The sequence below is a fragment of the Podarcis raffonei genome, chromosome 3, assembly GCF_027172205.1.
Source record: "Podarcis raffonei isolate rPodRaf1 chromosome 3, rPodRaf1.pri, whole genome shotgun sequence".
In the NCBI taxonomy this organism is placed as follows: domain Eukaryota; kingdom Metazoa; phylum Chordata; class Lepidosauria; order Squamata; family Lacertidae; genus Podarcis; species Podarcis raffonei.
Window position 1 is genome coordinate 98,332,565 of NC_070604.1, and position 18,508 is coordinate 98,351,072.

General features: G+C 44.5%; 1 long non-coding RNA gene across 2 annotated transcripts; it reads right to left on the minus strand.

Annotated features, from left to right (window-relative positions):
• Nucleotides 1-3,660: 3,660 nt before the first annotated feature.
• LOC128411143 (uncharacterized) lies at nucleotides 3,661-8,706 on the minus strand. 2 transcript variants are annotated; one of them, XR_008329706.1, is made up of 4 exons: nucleotides 8,223-8,706; nucleotides 7,603-7,768; nucleotides 6,451-6,690; nucleotides 3,661-4,193 (listed from the first exon to the last, which is right to left on the minus strand). It is a non-coding gene; the product is annotated as an uncharacterized LOC128411143 (long non-coding RNA). The 2 variants fall into 2 exon arrangements; XR_008329705.1 differs by lacking the exon at nucleotides 3,661-4,193 and adding an exon at nucleotides 4,221-5,213 and having other exon boundaries at nucleotides 8,223-8,705.
• Nucleotides 8,707-18,508: the final 9,802 nt, after the last annotated feature.

An 18,508-nucleotide genomic window follows, 5' to 3' on the forward strand; every position in this document is an offset into this window, starting at 1 on the left:
ATTATTATTAAAAATCATTGTTTCAAGAGGCAGCCATAAGCAACGAAACCACAAGGCTAGTCTTGGCTGGCTGACTACATTCAGCAGCTGCTGTGTTCCAAGTTCTGGGCAAGCCACCGTTATGCAGATTCCCACTTGTCCTCTGTGTCTTCTGCCTCAGTTGCATTACAGCATCTTGAGCAAGATGGACCACTAATTGACCAGTCTGGAAAGACTGCCAGCGTTTTGATGCAGCCCGTTCCCTATCCCCAGCAGACTGTGCCTGCCCCTGTCACGCCGCGTTTCCCACCCCTGTTATCTGAGGCCTGCGACATCTTCCAAGCCCTCCTTGAACGCAAGACTCCGATTTAGCATGTGATATGTGCTGTGTAGCTTTTATTTCCAGCAGGCTGCTTGGGGTTATTGCATCTCGACCAAAGTATATGTTCCGAGTGGGTAAGTTCTTTCGGCAATTATATTCTAGCAGACTAGCAAGGCAGCAAAGCCAAATTTCTTCTCCCCTTCTTTTCGTCTTCCTCTCCCACCCCTTCACACAAAGAAAAAAACAAACCCCATGCACCAAGCCCTATCTTGGGCTCCTTCGCAATTATTCTGAAAGCTCTGCACACTCACAAAAGTGTTGATAGCTACATATTTAGCGATCCTTTTCTTAAAACAAGAGAGAAAATGCTGGATGCGTTTTCCACTAACCCCCACACCTCCTGACTAAAGTCGGAAGGCTATTTAAGTTGGCTTCAGTGCATTTCTTCATTGTGTTGTGCTGACATGATTTGTTCAAAGAAATTGTGCTTTTGGAAGGAAAAGGTTAAAGTTTGCTACTGATATTCATCAGGAGATGGATATTTAATCTTTAATCTCTTGTTCTAGGCCCCTACTTCGGATCAACTCATTATCCCGAATAAACGATGTGTCATTCCCATTATTTATGTTTCATTGCAGCCAAAGTATCTGGACCTCGTTTGGGTAAGCACCATTCATTTCGACCCATTCAGCATTAATCTCCCTGCTAACATCTTTCCTGTCCTATGCGCTGTCCCCTATTTGCTTTTATGTTTTCCGTGGAGTGTTTATAAAAGGATAATCTTTTACAAAGCAGACAGAATTTTTTTGTGTATAAACTGCTGGGTTTGAATGCCTCATTGATACACCATCTAAACTGAAGTGTTCAGCAAGATTAGTGCATCCAGCGAGCTTCTGAACTGGGTAAAAAAAAAAAGAATTTAAAGAACAGAGGGACTGCGCCTTTCTTTATGGTGGGAAAAAAAAGGGTGGCTAATGATTCCGTCACCATTCAGATGGGATACTTTTTAAAGCAGATGGACTTGGGGAACAGGAAAACATTTGAAAAAAATAATTTTAAAAAACCAGCCAAGGAGGTCGCTTATGGTGACAGAGAGAAAGGGAAAAGAGACAACAGCCATGTTATTTTGTGGATTCTGATTTGCTGGGGAGTGAATGTCAAGCTGGAATGGAGCCACGGAAATCGGCAGAGTGACTTCTTCTACATCATGGTAGCTGCGATCAGAAATTGCCTCCTAGCACCGCTAAATGCATACGACTTTTGCTGGGGAGCAGAAGCACATCGCTCTGTAGTATGGAAATAGGGTAATTATTTTTTTTAGAAGAGAGATTCATAGATGCATTAGCGATGCATTTTGCCATCAACTCCCCCCTCCCTCCCTCCCCCCCGCCCGCCGCCCAATCTGTGCACTTTACAAAGCCATATCTTTGAGGATGTTGAATGTTGGGTGCTATTGACAGACATCCCCCTGTACAATGCAAACACTTTTTTGTTGTTGTTTAAAGAACACAATATGCAAGTGCTTTTCTGCCCATATCCCCCACATTTAATAGGGAAAATTCCAAAGCAGACATGTGGTGGTATCATTTGAATGGCATAGATCCTTAAATACATTTGTCACTTTGCTCGCTTGCCAGATATTTTTCAAAGATCCACACCATCGAAAACACTCCAAATTATATCCATCATGACACTGTCAACATGTAGCACTGTTTAGCGTTTTATTTTCATTAAACTGCACTATTGTTGTCCATCTATTATGACATAAACTAGGATTCGTGCCCTTGCATTAAAACGAAACGAAGACTGAAAGAAATCATCGGGAAAAATGTTCAGGAAAGCTTGCAATTCGTTTGTGTTTGTTGAGCTGCCTGGGCACATGTGGAGGAAAAGGGTAGGTGAAATGTCATGTAGATCAGCTGTGCATTGCATAACGGTGGGTATTAAATTCCAAAGGGACTCAGTCAGACATGTAGCCAAGAGCATGGGATGCAATTTTACTTCTGTAACTACTGCTTCTGTTGTGTATATTACCCCACCTTTCATCCACAGGGCTTAAGGGAGGGATACATAGTTCTCTTCTCCATTATAGCCTCACAACGATCCTATGAAGAAGGCCAGGTTGAGAAAAGAGTGAGAGGTCCAGTGTCATCCAGTGAGCTTCATGGCTGAGTGGGGATTTGAATTTGGATCTCCCTGGTCCCAGTCTGACATGCTGTACTGCTACATTGCACTGGAATAAAGGGGTGGGAAGGTAAAGGACCCCTGGATGGTTAAGCCCAGTCAAAGGCGACTATGGGGTTGCACCACTCATCTCACTTTCAGGCCAAGGGAGCCGGCGTTTGTCCACAGACAGCTTTCTGGCGCATGTGGCCAACATGACTAGACCACTTCTGGTGCAACGCAACACTGTGACGGAAGCCAGAGTGCACGGAAACACCGTTTACCTTCCCGCTGCATTGGTACCTATTTATCTACTTGCACTGACATGCTTTCGAACTGCTAGGTTGGCAGGAACTGGGACAGAGCAACGGGAGCTCACTCCGTCACAGGGATTCGAACCAGTGACCTTCCAATCAGCAAGGCCAAGAGGCTCAGTGGTTTAGACCACAGCGCCACCCACATCCCTACTGCACTGGAGTACATATGACTGTTGTAGTCATGGTAGTTATGTGCAGTGGTATTTTTCTAGAAAAAGAGGTTCTAGAACTCACCATGAACACCTCTTTTGTTCTCTTAGAATGGCAATCCATATGAGAGGCACCAGACCTAAGTTCTGGTGAGCTCCAGGTGGAAAAAAAGAAGAAGCCCTGGTTACGTGTAAACAGTGGCTCCGTTCTCACAGAGGTGGCAAACCTGGCCCAAGCTTTATCCTTTAGATTGCAAGAGCTTTCGTGATCGAATGTTCCTTTACACGGGGGGAAGTGCCCTCTGGATTTGGGTTTCCAGACCTCCAGGGCTGACCTGAAGTCCCCAGATTTGCCTGGCTCCCTCCAGCCGGCAGTGGGAGGGCTTGAATCTACAGTCTTAATATTTTATTATTTTAAAATTGCGCACACAGCTTGCAAGCTCTGGTTCAGCAGGAGTCAGATTTAAATTATTTCATAGTCCCTTTAAGTGTGTGTGTGTGTGTGTGTGTGTGTATATGTCCTGCCTTCCATGCTCATATAACTTCCATCTCCAGCCCACTCCTGTAACATCACCAGCAGCTACCCCTAGGTCTCAGGTTTGGGCCATGAAATCTCAGCTTCTGGGATGTTTCTGACTGGGCAACACTACACTGCATAGAGAGGTAAACTGAGGTCAAGCTCTAGTCTGCTAGTTTTCTAGGCCCCATTCACACTACACTGTACCTCAGGTTACATACGCTTCAGGTTACACACTCCGCTAACCCAGAAATAGTGCTTCAGGTTAAGAACTTTGCTTCAGGATAAGAACAGAAATCGGGCTCCGGTGGCGCGGCAGCAGCAGGAGGCCCCATTAGCTAAAGTGGTGCTTCAGGTTAAGAACAGTTTCAGGTTAAGAACGGACCTCCGGAACGAATTAAGTTCTTAACCTGAGGTACCATTGTATAATTTTAAAGCAGTGTGCCAAACCACTTTAAACAGTCACACTTTCGTGTAATGAATCTTGGGAGGTGAAATTTAAGTGCAAATTTAGTTACCGACAGAAGAGCCAGAAATTCATCCAATGATCTCAGGGCAATTATAGTTGAAGGGAGTTTGGGCAGTATTCTGTGTTGCAGGCAGACAGGAATTGGGGAGAAATTCAGTTCTGTTTGCATTTGAAGGCGAACCTACCAAATCCACGCTTCCTGAATCATTACATGAACTGAAACACATCCATCATATTTTGCAATGCAGGTCTCCAGTCATGTAATGGGCAGGATATGCTAGGATAAAATGTGCATGTTACTGAAATTAGCTTATTAAAATACATTATAATAGAAAGATAGTGCTTGCACACACACACAAAAATACTTGGCTAAATTGCTGAGAAATTTTAAAGAGGATTTTAAATGCAAACTGATGTGGAAATGTGGAGAAGTGAACTTAAGATTGTAAAAAGGAGAAAAAGAGGGACAGGTCTCTCATTACAGCAGACTAATTATTTTAGACTTCCACAATATAAGCAACTGGATAAAAAGGAGACTACTTGTAGGACCACTTGTCTCTGTTATAATCCCAGAAGGAATCTCACTGAACTAATGATTAGCTCTTGGTGGGGAAGACCCGCGCTCTGTCTTGGGAAACTGAATGACTCTAGAGATGGGTAATGGGACGTATAGCTTCCCATCCTTCAGTTTTTTGGCTGAAATTCAGCTCAGCTTGAGTGTAACCAAAGGTTCACAGCCTAATTGCTATTTGATGTTCATCAAGTCTTTGGTGGTCTCCAATGTAACTTCCAAGGGATTCAATCAGCCATCATATTTGGCATACTCAGCAAAAGTGAACGGTGGCCAGGACTGAAATAGTTTGGAGACAGAAACCCCTCCTCCCTTTTTCCTCCTCAACTCAACTCAGCTGGTGCTGGTGCAGCACTTTGGAGAAGTGTGAACTCTCCAGTTGCTTCTGCTGAGGTAAATTCCCCAGAGAACAAAGCACTGCATCTTCGCTCCCCAATTTGGTTTGCATCTTTCACAAGCTCAAAGCTCCACGAAGACAAAATGGAGGGAGAGGGAAATTTGAAATTTGGTTGCCTTTCAACATTGTTGTTGACCGGAAATTATCATGAGCCAGTGCGCCTGCACAACTTGTGAACTATGTAGGGGCGGACATTTCCTACAAGCCTCTTCTGTCCTGTTTCCACCTTTTTGTTGTCGTTGTTAGTCGTTTAGTCGTGTCCGACTCTTTGTGACTCCATGGACCAGAGCACGCCAGGCACTCCTGTCTTCCACTGCCTCCCGCAAAATCTGCATTAAAAAAAAAAAGTATTTTGATCATGTGTTTCTCACCAAACATACATTCCAAAATCTATTTTCCCTCAAGACCGCATTTCTAAGGCTGCAACCTTATACTTTACCTGGGAGTAAACAGGAAGGACAGATCCTGAAGCTGAGGCTCCAATACTTTGGCCACCTCATGAGAAGAGAAGACTCCCTGGAAAAGACCCTGATGTTGGGAAAGATTGAGGGCACAAGGAGAAGGGGACGACAGAGGACGAGGTGGTTGGACAGTGTTCTCGAAGCTACCAGCATGAGTTTGACCAAACTGCGGGAGGCAGTGGAAGACAGAAGTGCCTGGCGTGCTCTGGTCCATGGGGTCACGAAGAGTCGGACACGACTAAATGACTCAGCAACAACAACAACAACAAGAACAACAACAAACATAGCAGAATTGCCAGGAGGTCAGAGAAGCACCTCCACCCCAACAAGGTTGTCAGCTTGTCAGGGGTATGTCAGACATCTGGCAGACCTCACCCTATGCATAACTGGGGAGCTGCATTCAGCTTGGTGGTCTCTTTCAGGATGTCAATGCAGAAATGTTCACATGGATATTAACCCATGCTGGTCAAGGAGAAAGATCACCTCAAAGATCATTCATCAACAGCCTAAGTGGCACTTGGAAGATGTGAGTTGTAAAGGACTCTTTAAAGATGTTGTAGCGATACATCTTTTGGCATGTAGGTATTGATGCTTAAGTGATTGATACTGTTCCTCAACAACAGGGAATTCTCACATTAATATCCCTCAGAAATAGCCCTCCATGAAATTTATGAGAGCTGCTGGCAACCCAGGTAGCCATAAAATATTAATCAAATGTGTGTGTGTGTGTGTGTGTGTGTGTCCGTGTTGCCGTAATATATATATAAAGAAGCAAAGAGCATTAAGAGTCCAATGGGACCTATAAAAATAAAATGTCAAAAGACAGGCATTGTCAAGCTTGTCAGGATCCAGAGCATCATTTACTCTCATATTTCTTCTTTATGTTCCTTTTTGATAATAAGGAAATCTGTTGACCTCAACAGGACTGGTTTCTTAGCCTTGGTGATTCATAAACAAAGGGGGATGATGGTGGTCAGATCTGTATGTCATAGTGGATAGCATGTCATAGCGGACAGAAAAATAAGCAGATAAAGAGATAGGGCAGCGAACAAGAAAAACAATACAAAGATTGTAAAAACTTTTAGGAACGATCAAATATCCTCACCACTAAATAATTTCAAGGTTGCCAGTAACAAGATCTTCCAGCCATCAAATGCCTGGGTGAACAGGAATGTTTTCAAATCCACCTAAATATTCACATTGAACCCAGGTTCAAATTCCTGCTGTGCTCCACCGCAACGATCCCTGGGTGGCTGTGGGTTATGTTGCATCTCTCCATCCAACTTGCTTCACAGAGTGGGTTTTTGTATAAATGGGATCATCTTTTGCTCACCGCCTTGAGCATCTTGGAGGAAAAATGGGATACGAATGCAACAAATAAATCACAAGAATTGGAACATGGAAATTTAATATTAATTACAAAATCTCACAAGCTATGCTGGATTCTATCTAGGAACATCTCGGGCTGCCTTATACCAAGCCAGACCAGAACGATCCTCCAAGGTTAGCACTGTCTACCCTGACTCTCCCAGGCCTAGTTGGAGATGAACCTGGGACCTTTGGCAGGCAAAGCAGATGTTCTGCCACTAAGCTGTGCCTCTTCCCCAGTTGGTTTCAGCTAATTCAGGCTTAAGTCTTGAGAAAAGAAAAACACCTTGGTCTCTCCATTGGTTAGTTATGCAAATGAGAGCGTATTCTGCAGGCCAGTATCTAAAACACTGAAAGCTCTCCTTCGAGTAGCTGTCAGGTAAACCTGTAGAGCAGGTACCACCCAAGGACCACTCAAGGACCTTACCTGATGCTCTGGATCATCAGATGGATCTGGAGGAGAGAAGGCAATGTCTTGGGTATCCTGGTCCCAAATAGCTTAGAGCTTTGTAAACTAGTAACAAAACCCTTAACTTGGCCCAGAAGTATATTGACAGCTTGGCAAGAGATGGTCACGTCCACAGAATCCCTTCAGATCACATGGCTTTCGACAAAGAATCCTGGAACTGTACATTACCCCAAACAGGGCTGCAATTCCCAGCACCCTTAGCATACTATAGTTCCCAGGATTCCTTGGGCAAGTGCTTTAAATGGACGGTGTGGATGTAACCATGAAGCAAACTGAGGAATGTGTTTTTGCCAAAAACTTACATTTTGCAAGGGAAAATGTGTATTGAAAACAGTTACTTGATGTACCTGTTTTTCACATGAAGTTTTAGATAGGGAAACAGATTGGATTGCCCCCCAAAAAAGAGGAATTAACCTTTACCTTTGTAACTGCCGTCCACAGCTTTCTCTTCGCCCTCCTTTTCTTTCTCCTGAGAAGCCCTGAAACATCTAAATCTTAACTCTCTTCAGGCCTCTTATTTGATGAAAGCTCAATCAGCGACCAGACTTTAAAAAGCTACGTTGTGAGGGAATCCTTGTCTTCTTGGCTAACAATACGAAAACAGAGAAAGGAATTGATTTGACAGCTGAATGGATTCCAAAAGGGAGCAGGGCAGCGGTGGGGGTCATTTTCTCACATGGCCAAAGAATATGACAGAGCCACGCAAGGGTGTATGTGTGCCTTTCAACACCTGGCTCAACTCTAGAACTGTTTCTTTGGAGCCCAATAATAAAGGCTGGAAACCTTAAACTCCTTACTCCCGAGAACGATACAGGGAAATGCAAACTTGTGCAAACTAATATGCATAGGCGTTGACTTTCTTAACTAGCGATTAATCAGTTTTTAATCAAGGTGTTCGTACGGAGCCCCTGGTCGCCTCACGGACTATTGACCACTAATCCGCTGCCACCAACCAGGTCCTCCCCGGTAAAATCACTTCAGCCTCAGTCAGGTTCTCAATTAATAAAGAAGAGTGTATTTTATTTCAGACACAAACAAACTTTTCCGGCATTCCAAACGTTGTTACTCTTTACTTTCTTAGTCTTGTTTTCCTCTCTCTATCTCTTCTACCTCCCCTCACTCAAGAACCCACTGCCCTGTCTCTCTATTTCCAACTGCCTGCCAACTGCTTCTCCAACTGCCTTTCCCAACCAGCCAACCCACTACAACCAACCCACCAACAACTCTAACAAACCTCGGGCTAAGCCCTATTATACACATGTAGGCTCCGCCTCCAGCTTTCCTATTGGTCTACATTTTTAACTCTTTCTTTCCCCCCTGTACAGACAGGCTCTAAACGAATAGGCAAATGCCACTTCAACGCACATGGTTCTCCCCATCCTTATTTAATCCCCACAACAACCCTGTGAGGTAGGTTAGGCTGTGTGACTATGCCTGGCCCAAGGTCACCCAGCGAATTTCCTGGATGAGTGGGCATTTGAACCCTGGTCTCCTAGGTCTTATTCTGACACTCTAGCCATTCCACTGCACAATTTTAGGTGGCGCCGACCACTGCAATTTCACTCAGTGCAAAAGTGAAAAATAAAAACATGGAGGATGTCTGTGGCTAAACTTTCACCCTTGGCCAAGCCACCAGGGCTGTGTGTGCCAGGGGTAAGTGTGGCCAACTCACACTCACAGCACACAAGTTTATCTTCTCAGTTTATCTGTGTGGAGAGGATTGCTGTCTACCCTCTGCTCATCAAACTATCAATCCGATGGGAAGGGGGCAAGTGGCCTCCCCATTATGGCACTAAGTTCTGCCTTGACTTTATTTTTATTTTATTTTTGCTGCTGCTCTTTCGGTGGGGGGTGGGGTGGTGGGATTTGCTGGGGGGTCACACCAGGCCTCTAAAGCGAGAGACAGCCACTCTAGGCAAATTTTGGAGGGATGGAAAGAATTTCAGCAAGGTTAGTGGCATTTCTGAACAGGAGGAGGAGCCGGGCTTGTCGTCTGTATATTGTTATCAGATCTCACTCAAAGCAACATTTTAAGCACAGTTCTTATGCCAGCAAAGTATCTGAGGCAGTTCCAGGGAAAACTGACAGCATTTCTCAAAGTATTCCCCCACTGCACATTCCTAACTTGAGGCTTTGGGGGGCAGGGGCGTAGGAAGGGGGGGCAGACAGCCACGGATGCCCTCACTGAGGGGGGGGGTGAAATTTGGCGCACCGCACGCCTGCAACTCCCAAACCTACCCCCAAGCCATCGGGGTAAGGGGGGGGAGCTGCGCCGCTTTGCCGGCGGCATTCCCCACTTCCCACTTCATTTTGACTGCTTGGAGGAGACTTGGGAGTCGTGGGCGGACAGCGTGCTGAATGTCCATGATGGACAGCTTGCTCTGCCCCCGGCTGCAGGGTGCTCGTGCCACTCCGGGCACCCGAGCGTCTATCCCACACCTGGGAGGGCACCCTCCATGCCACGTCCCACTTTAGGAGCACGCCATGCCCTCCTCGGAAGGGCGCCCGCCCTGGGCAGCGTGGGCATATGCTCCGCCACTGTTTGGGGGTCTTGTGGCACCTTAAAAGTGCACACACACACAAACACACACACACACACACACACATATATGAAGTACAGTGGTATCTCGGGTTACATATGCTTCAGGTTACATATGCTTCAGGTTACAGACTCCACTAACCCAGAAATTGTACCTCGGGTTAAGAACTTTGCTTCAGGATGAGAACAGAAATTGTGCGTCGGCAGCAGGAGGCCCCATTAGCTAAAGTGGTATACCTCAGGTTAAGAACAGTTTCAGGTTAAGAACGGACCTCCGGAACAAATTAAGTTCGTAACCAGAGGTACCACTGTATTAGTTATATATACACACAATTTCACACACACACACACTTTCCTTTGCCCCGCAGCTGTTTCTGCTCCCTCTCAGCCATCATGGAACATCGAGGGCACCGTCAGGCCCACAGTTTAAACTGGCCAATCTGCGGCGACCTGGAGGCCAGGGCTTGGCAAGTGCACCTCAGGGATGCATTCTTTCCTCAGGTCCGTTCCCTGGGCATTTAAGCAAGCTGGGGCTGCCCTCGGCAGCGCAGTTGGCCAGGGAATAGACTGCAGAGAGTACAGTTTGTGACAATTAAATGTGAGTTTAAATGTTTACAAAATGACCCTTCATAGCAGCAGCAATTGGTGAGAACCAGTCCACCATAGCATCTCTAGTCTTTCACCCCTCCCATTCAGAATGTGACTGAACCTTCCTTCCCCACATTATTATTATTATTATTATTATTATTATTATTATTATTAATTATTATTATCTAAAAAGGGCTGCATGACTTGGCTGCAAGCCTGCCTGGTTGCTGCGTGCTTTGAAATTTTGCCAGGTGAAAATGCCTCTCCCTGGACATGGATGGTATGTGATTGTGAATGATATATCATTGCTATGGAATTGCGTAGGGAAAGATGGCTCCCTCCATGGACAGCTCAGGGGGTCAGGCACCCCCCTCCCCCCCGCCAATAGGGGTGGCATTGTATAATTCCAAGGGAGGGGCATATTCACCAAGCAAGTTAATTATTATTATTATTATTATTATTATTATTATTATTATTATTATTATTATTATTTTATACCCTACCCATCTGGCTGGGTTTCCCCAGCCACTCTGGGCGGCTTCCAACAAAACATTAAAATATAATCATTCACCAGATATTAAAAGCTTCCCTAAACAGGGCTGCCTTCAGATGTCTTCTAAAAGTCTGCTCATTGTTGTTCTCTTTGACATCTGGCGGGAGGGTCTTCCACAGGGCAGGTGCCACTACTGAGAAGGCCCTCTGCCTGGTAAAAAGTGCACGAGAGCCAGGTGGGCTGAGAGGCAAGCTGTTTGGTACTTTAAATTTGATTGATTGAATGGAAAAGACCCACAAAATTGAATCGGTGGAGGCTGGTCCACCTGAGAAAATGGGGCCCCGCCCATCTCATTCTGCACTCAGCCAGCCCCCAACTTTCCTGCTTTCTGACTTACAATGACTCCATAAAGTGTCTCTGCCTGTTCACTGAGTCCTCCTCTGTTGTATTGCCCTTGTAGAACTTAGCAAGGAAGGCGACGGGAATAAAACCAGACATAGTTGGCTTTGCCTGACATTGGCTCCACTTGATCTCCCTGCCTTCGCCACACCAACCAGCCTCAAAGGACTCTAGCCATCATGGCATTTAATTGTCAGTTATAACAATAATATAATAATAAATTTTTATTTATACCCCGCCCTCCCCAGCCAGAGCCGGGCTCAGAGCGGCTAATACCAATAAAATTACAATAAAACATAATGGGAGGGAGGGAGAGAACCAGTTTATTAAAATACGAGTTAAAATACAATTTAAAATGCAGCCTCATTTTAACAGTAGCCCATGAATCAAAAGCATAATGGGAGGGAAACATAAGGGTCAGACTGAGTCCAAATCAAAGGGCAGGCGGAACAGCTCTGTCTTGCAGGCCCTGTGGAAAGATGTCAAGTCCTGAAGGGCCCTAGTCTCTTGTGACAGAGCGTTCTACCAAGTCGGGGCCAGTACTGAAAAGGCCCTGGCCCTAGTTGAGACCAATCTAAACACCTTGCGGCTTGGGACCTCCAAAGTGTTGTTATTTGTCGCCCCCCTGCCTCCATCCTAAATGGTCACATCCACACATTAGCCTTTTTCACCACTTACCTCACAATGGTAAGAGGAAGAGGGTTTTCACTCCTGTACCAAAAACGTTCAGTAGACATTTGCATGAATCCGTGATCACACTGAGTGGATCTGTTTGTGTCACCATCCCGCCACCCACCCCCAACTCTGATTTTTTTTGAGGGAGGGAAACATAGCAAAGTTTTGCCCATATTCTCTATAAGTTTGCCTTTATTCAGCATCACAGGCAGTCTGTGGGCATATTTAGAAGGTATTATGAAGCAGTGATTTGCTGCTTCTGAAATGTTGTGTACCATATCTCTCCGATCTCAACCCATCTGTCATGACAGTCTACGTCTTGGCATCTCTGAGGAAAGAAACCAAATTAAAAAGGGAAAGGAGTTTTTTTGGGGGGGTGTTTGTTTTTTAAAGTGGCTTTTGAACACCCACAAGTGTGAATTAAAAATTGCTCTCCTCTTGTGGTCTTACAGCAGTATTACATGAAAATGGGAGAGAAAAATATATTATGACTGTTTCAGTGTCCAAACGCTGCGGAAAGCTATTTGCTATGACCTGTTGATATTCAGGATTCATATCATTTGCATTAATAAAAAACAAACCTTAAGCATTGTGATCTACAGTAATAGAAAAGCTATTATGGAGGACTGTCATCATAAGCTTCTTTGTCAAAAAGCTAATGTACTTGCTTTCAATCACTAAACACTTTTTTTTAATGCCCTAATACTGGAAGGCTTGATGGAATACATAACATTCCTTTGCTTCAAAGGATGGTCTTAAGCAGGGGTCAGCAAGGTTTATCTTGCCTGGGCCGGATCGGTCCCGCAGAGATCCCTCCATGGGTCGGATCACGAGCGCCCGTGATTTTCTGCATCTGCACATGCGTAGACGCAATTTTCGGCGTCACAGAAGCGAGTCCCCGCGCTGTGCTAGTTTAGTGCAGCGCGAGAGTGGGCAGCTCAGTTCGGGGGCTGCTCGTGGGCTGGTCAAACGACTTCCGTGGGCTGCTTCTGGCCCATGGGCCTTACGTTGCTGACCCCTGGTCTTAAGGAACGCTCCTTGTGGATCCTCAGAAAGAAATCAGTGCTCCTTCGTGAACTTGGCTTTAAACTGAAGAAAGTAGTTGTAGCCACAAATGCACAAGGTCCGGCTTCCCATTTACTCCAGACAAGTAGACTTTGCTGGAATAAAGACGCTAAAAACATCTTCAGAACATTGGGCTGCTTTTCCACTGGCTTCTCCCGCTGCTCACTTGCTGCTCACAGTCGCAGTATTTGTTGTGTGAGGAATAATTATAAGAAGAGTGTGCTGGATCAGGCCAATGGCCCATATCTAGTCCAGCATCCTGTTCTCACAGTGGCCAAGCAGAGGAAACCCAGAAGCAGAATCCAAGCACTCTTGCCTCCTTTGGTTTTCAGCAGCTGGTACTCCAGGGGTGTAGCGTGGGGAGGGGGCTGGGGGGCAATCGCCTCGGGTACAGTTTTCTGGGGGGCACGCCGCTCCCACCACCCTCCCCGAGCCAGCCCTGCACTGCTTTGTGAAGCTGGGATCTGATCTGATCGGATCGGATCTGATTCCCCAGCAGCTTGGGGAAGGCAGTGTGATAAGGATGCAACAGCCACATGCCCTTTGATCCCAGGCTAATAATACGTTTTTGCAGGCTAGTAACCTTTGCTGGCTTATTAGTTTAGCTATAGGGGTGGGGAGCAGTGGTATCAGGCATGAGTGGACATTGATTTCTTATTTTATTTAATGGATGTGATTTTATTGGTGATTTTATGCTGTTCACCACCTTCCTTTTTTATGTTGGTGGTATAGGAATATTTGCAAAAGAAAAAAAATATCATGAAGAAGAAGAAGAAGAGCTTGGATTTGATATCCCGCTTTATCACTACCCGAAGGAGTCTCAAAGCGGCTAACATTCTCCTTTCCCTTCTTCCCCCACAACAAACACTCTGTGAGGTGAGTGGGGCTGAGAGACTTCAGAGAAGTGTGACTGGCCCAAGGTCACCCAGCCTTGTGGAGTGAGGAGACTGCATGTGGAGGAGCAGAGACGCAAACCCAGTTCACCAGATTACGAGTCCACCGCTCTTAACCACTACACCACACTGGCTGTTATTTTTTTCCCAGTTCTGTGAAGCTCATTTCCGAAATGCATGACCCTAAACCTAAATACTCAAAGAATCCTGTGAACCTAATTTCTTAAGGATGCTTTGAGCTGGAGCTCTGTGTGGTGTCTCCTAATTCTTGGGAGCTGTCATTTGGGAAGGGTCCTAAGAGTTCTTAGGAGACCCCACCCAGAACTACAGTTCCCACTAGCCTAACAAATTACAGTTCCCAATATTCTTTGGAGGAATCCATGACTGTTAAGATGGCATAAGAGTTCTTTAAAAGTATGTTCAATGAAGCTCCCAGGTTACTCTTCCCAGGCAGTGGTGCAAAGACACATGATGCAGCACAATCACCAAAGTTGATCGGTGTCTGGAAGAGAAACTGTCAGAGAGCTCTAGGTACATTGCCTTGACTTTCACTGAAGAAAGGCAGGATATTAATTTTTGTAAATAATAATAGCTAGACTGTGTTAGAAGTGAATGGGAGATCATCATCTTTTTTATTTTTTTTATTTTTTAAATAATATTTTATTAAGTTTAACAATAAAAAAGTAGAACAATAAAAACACAAAGAAAATATAAAACACAACAATACAAACTTTCATGATACATAAAATACAAACATTTAACAAGAAAACAAAAAAAGACAATCAACACTCAAAAAGTAGAATAAGAAAAACACAAATCACTCTTTTCCAATTATTCATCTTCAATTAACTTATTTTCCTGACTTCCTCACGCCTCCCTTTTTTATATCCCTTTTTAACAATTAGTTCAGCAAATTCGTATCCTACTACTTTATCCTTATTTATTTTACCTCCCAAATTTCAAATTTTTATCTCTTATTACTAGAACCCCTTCATTTTAATTCAATGTCATCAGCATTCATACATTTTACAATACTTCTGTAAATAAGTTTTAAATTTCCTCCAATCTTCTTCCACCAACTCTTCTCCCTGGTCTCAGATTCTGCCAGTCATCTCAGCCATTTCCATATAGTCGATTACTTGCATCTGCCATTCTTCCAAGGTGGGTAATTCTTGTGTCTTCCAATACTTTGCAATGAGTATTCTTGCTGCTGCTGTAGCGTACATAAAAAAAGTTCTATCCTTCTTTGGCACCAATTGGCCGACTATGCCCAGGAGAAAGGCCTCTGGTTTCTTCACGAAAGTATACTTAAATACCTTTTTCATTTCATTATAAATCATCTCCCAGAAAGCCTTAATCCTCGGGCACGTCCACCAAAGGTGAAAGAATGTACCTTCAATCTCCTTACATTTCCAACATTTATTACCGGGCAAATGGTATATTTTTGCAAGCTTGACTGGGGTCATGTACCACCTATACATCATTTTCATAATATTCTCTCTTAAGGCATTACATGCCCTAAATTTAATCCCAGTGGTCCACAACTGCTCCCAGTCGGCAAACAAAATATTATGACCAATATCTTGTGCCCATTTAATCATAGCAGATTTTACCGTTTCTTCCTCAGTACTCCATTTCAACAGCAAATTATACATTCTTGACAATATCTTAGCATTGGGTTCCAACAATTCTGTTTCCAGCTTTGATTATTCCACCTGGAAACCATTTTTTTTATCTTGATTATAAACCTCTCTTATTTGAAAATAATGTAACCAGTCTCGCACCTTCCCTTTGAGCTTCTCATAACTCTGCAATTTCAGCTTGTCACCTTCCTGTTCCAAAATTTCACAATACTTTGGCCATTTTGCCTCCATGTTAAGTTTTTTCATAGCTTTCACTTCCATAGGTGATAACCACCTCATCATCTTTTTTTTACCACCATTTCTGAGCAAGCACCAGGTGGCTAAAGTCTGTTAAAGGATACCTGTTATGCGTTAAGTGGCTTTTAATATGCATCTCTCACAAGACTTTGCCATTTCTTGGTGCAATTTGCTGTGTTTAGGGTGTCTCCGAAAAATGTCACTTGGGAAGACAGGCGAACTAATGCCAGTATACTGGAAGAAGCAAAGAACACCAGTGTTGAAGCAATGATTTTTCAACATCAACTTCGTTGGACTGGTCATGTTGTGTGGATGCCTGATTATCGTCTTCCAAAGCAACTACTCTTATTCCGAACTTAAAAATGGAAAGCGTAATGCTGGTGGTCAACAAAAGAGGTTTAAAGACTCTCTCAAGGCAAATCTAAAAAAAAGTAGTATAAACACCGACAACTGGGAAACACTGGCCTGCGAGCACTCTAACTGGAAAACAGCCTTTACCAAAGGTGTCATGGGCTTTGAAGACACTCAAACTCAGGATGCAAGGGAGAAACGTGCTAAGAGGAAGGCACGCTTGGCAAATCCACACTGTGATCAACTTCCACCCGGAAAGCTATGTCCCCACTATGGAAGGACGTGTGGATCCAGAATTGGCCTCCACAGTCACTTACGGACTCACTGTTAAGACCGTGTTCATGGAAGACTATTTTACTTGGCTATGAGTGATCGCCAAAGAAAAGAAAGAAGAGTCCCATTGCTGGGGGAAATGCCATGTATAACTGCAAACATTGCTGGTATATCAATAAGAGCATTACCCAAGCAATCCTTGTATGCCAGTGTTGCATCAGTTAGGGAATTTAGTGTGGGGGGTAGAAAATCAGCCAGGGAGAGGAATTGTGTGTTGAGGATCAAAAGAAGCTGTTATATATAGACCACTGAATCCTCAGTGTGTTGTCTACACTGGAAGCGCATCTCCAGGGTTTCAGACAGCACTGCTACCTGGTGATGGCAGGGATTGAACCTGGAACCTTCTTCATGCAAGGCAGGCGCTCTGCCACTGAGCTACTGTTTTTGCCAGTGGACTAGGCTGTGGGAACTCTGAGTATCAAGCAGCAGTATATTGCATACATGCCTATCTGCTTGCAGCCCACTGTGTGCTAGGCACCACATACTCTCCATGTTCTTGGCACTTCAGATATTGAGAACTGTTGTCTTAGTAGTTCAGGAGCAAAAAATTTATCTTTCTCCAGAGATTACTTCAAACAGACTCCTCGAATACGCTTCATAGCTCATAAAATCTGCATGGTCACCCTATTAACAAAATGTCAGTGCCCCTTCATGTTATTGAATACCTCTCTTGTTTTGCAGAAACGATGTTGCCGAAATTAAATGAATTCCCCAGTCTTGTTTTTTTGTTATTAAAAAGTTTTCCACAAATCCAACAGTTTCCCCTTCAGTCCGTGCTCCTTGGCTTCCTTCAACCACCCTGCGCACAACGCCTTAGTTCTTCCTAGAAGTGCAATTCAATAAACATGGTCCTATTGCCTATCAATAAAAGACAAAAAATATGTAAAATGATACATGAGTGAAGAAGTTAGCAAGAACAGCCTTGCTACAGGCCCAATGCTTTACATGTTGAATTATTATTGAATTTATACTTCTGCTTTTACTCTGGACAGTTTACGAATGCTTTCAGGGCTACACATAACATAGAGGTCAGAGTTGCCATACATCTGGAATTTCCCGGACATATCTGGAATGCTGCAGTTGGAAGCAGTGTCCAGGTGGAAATCGCAAAAAGACAAAAATGTCCAGGAAAATTCGGACGTACAGCAACCTGTGTTGGTGCCGTTTTCTGCAATTTCCCTTAAAAATAGCTTTTTTGCGAATTTGCTGGATTTTCACTGTTTGAAATATGGCAATCCTAATACAGGTGGATTTCAGGCTGGGACTAGTCATCCTGGTAATTGCTACAGAGACGTGGGTAAGAATACTAGATATACTTTAGGTGAAAATGGGCCTAAATGGAAAAACAAGGAAACAGAGCCCTGAGGCAATGTAAGCCACGTTGTAGCCAAATGAAGAAGTTCAACAGGGAAGCAGTGGCATAAACTAAGCATCCTCCCACAGCAGAAAGGGGAGTAGGAAGCTAATAAGTGCAGTAGTGGAGCCTTTGCACCAGACTGAAAAGACTGCTGCATTAGATTTACTCCCAAGTGGCCTGGTTGTTCCCCTGCTACTCTGGGTCTATGTAAAGGCTTCCTCCCCTATGGTTTCTCTCCATCAGTGTGAATCTCCACACCGTTTGCTGGGAATCACAGCTAGGGAGAGTACGGTTGCACTCGCGTCCTGCTTGCGGTCTTCCCATGTGGTTGGCTTCGGACAGGAGCGAGCCAGCAGTAAATCACACCATGCAAGTTGGAGTTAACTCTTGAGGATCTGCACAGGAGTGTCAGGCCTAATGAGCAGAGCAACACATTTCCGGCAGGTCTTGCCCCCATGAGGCAGTTGCTGAGACTAAAGGTCCCTGCCTCCTCACAGCTCCCTATATCTCCTCCTCTCCTAGGTTCTCCTCCCATCCAGGCCCTGACCAGACCCATATTTGCTTCAGCATCATGTGCCTTCAAATATGCTAGCAATGTAGGCCCGATAGCTGCAGAAGGAGATGGACCCCACCACATTATTAAAGAGACTGTGGGAAAGTAGTGTTTCAGCAACTACCATGGCACCATGGGAATGAGAGTTTGGATTTACAGTTCAAGATGTAGTAGCTACAAGTCTGGTGTCAGACATGTCA